Raw genomic sequence first — 1,996 nt, 5'->3', positions numbered from 1 at the left:
AGCAATTTTCTAACATAATTCGGTCTTGTAGCTTTTCAACTACGAGATTGCTTCAAAGAATAGAAATCATGGTCAGTGTCACCTAAGGCGTTCGATAACCACAATCTATCATCCTTAAAGACTTTTAGGTAAAATCCGAGGTCACAGATAGACTTCTCGTTCACTCAATAATCACATAAATGTAATTATGAGACCTACGTTCAACGTTGGAAAAGATATTAGCATTGGTACGATTTCCATTTGATCATCGTGGAATATCAATTAAGATATCACTACAAATGTTCCGGCTATATCACATAGATAAGCAAAAATATCACAAAGATATGACTCGAATGTGTCTTAAGAAATGAAAAATGATCAAATGAATGATCAAGCACGATAGTTCTAGACACAAAGTGATCAAATGAAGTCGGGGACCGGAGCAGAATGTCTCCCTTTTTCAATATCAACATCTTCCAAATGAAGAGTCAATAGAAATGTGAAAATCTCCATGAGAAATAAAACAAGTATTTGTTAATAAACACTTGAGTGGTTAGGTAAAGATGTGCATCGCTTCACTGGGTCCATGAAGTCTTAATCAAAATATCAACAAATGACATCCGATATAATTGTGTTTTACCCGGCGATTTTGAGAAATTTAGAGAAGGGTGTCATTTCTTTTAACCCTTTTCTCACAACATATCACCATAACCTCTAAAGAAACCATCATCACTCAAAATACCCTTACAATCTAAAGAAAGAATTGAATACTCCGGGGTTAGAACTTATCGGTGATGATGAAGTTCATGGAGTGAATGAATCTCTCAAGTGCAAACTAAACACCGAACTTCAATTGATGAGAATCATTTGAAAATCATCAAATGTGTGTAAGAAAATGATTTGAAAACACATTTGAAGTTTTGAAATTTTTGAAATCACAAACTCCCCCTTAATCTATGCAAAGGTAGATCTTAAAAGTTTTTCATAGAAAGGTAGAGCAAAAATTGGTTTTTGTGAAGTCAAAAAGAGTAAAATCTTTGTTGTGATATATACATAAAAAAAAAAATTTGAGAGTCTAAAAGTGAACAAGATTTTAAGAAACACAAAGTTTTGCGTCAACAACAATGTTCATAGTAAGACTACTAGGGAGTACACAAAGGCGTTCAATCCTTCGCATCTTCCATCAACAAGTTGGATGTAAAATAAAACATTTAAGCACAAATTTAACTCAATCAATTGTTCAAGATGAGACAACTTAGGGAGTACACAAAGGCGTTCGATCCTTCGCTTCTCATATCAACAATTGAGAGTAAAAGAACGGGTTATACACAAAGTATGTATAAGCCATCTTGAAATAAGTAAATTATTTAAGCACGGGTTACATACAGAGTATATGTAAACCACAAAGATATAAATAAAACTATGAAGCCCGGGTTACATACATAGCATATGTAAGCCACTTTTAAAAAATAAAGAAAATCTTTTTGTTATTTTTCAAAATTTTATATTTTTGTATTTGATTTTTGTCTTTTCAAATTTTGTATTTTGTTTTTCAAGAATATATCAAGAACAAAATAAGTTAAGGTTCAAGATTTAACATGCCAAGCTTAGAGATAAGAAAGTTAAACCTTTTCTCATCCAATGGTTTGGTGAACAAATCTGCAAATTGGTAGTCAGTTCCCACAAAGTAGAGCTCGATGTCACCTTTCTCAATATGATCTTTGAGAAAATGATATCTCACATCTATATGCTTTGATCGAGAGTGGTTTACTAAGTTGACTACAATAGCAATAGCACTTTGAGAGTCACAATAGATGGGAATATGATCATATTTCAGACCATAATCAGTAAGCTGAGTCTTCATCCATAACACTTGAGCACAACAACTAGCCGCAGCTACATATTTAGCTTCAGCTGTTGATAGTGACACACAGTTTTGCTTCTTAGAAGACCAACTCACAATTTTATCACCCAAAAATTGTAAAGTACCAGAAGTACTCTTGCGATCAAGCTTACA

Source organism: Erigeron canadensis, chromosome 9 (assembly GCF_010389155.1).
Source record: "Erigeron canadensis isolate Cc75 chromosome 9, C_canadensis_v1, whole genome shotgun sequence".
In the NCBI taxonomy this organism is placed as follows: domain Eukaryota; kingdom Viridiplantae; phylum Streptophyta; class Magnoliopsida; order Asterales; family Asteraceae; genus Erigeron; species Erigeron canadensis.
The sequence above is the reverse complement of the archived record's forward strand: the minus strand, read 5'-3'. Positions refer to the sequence as shown.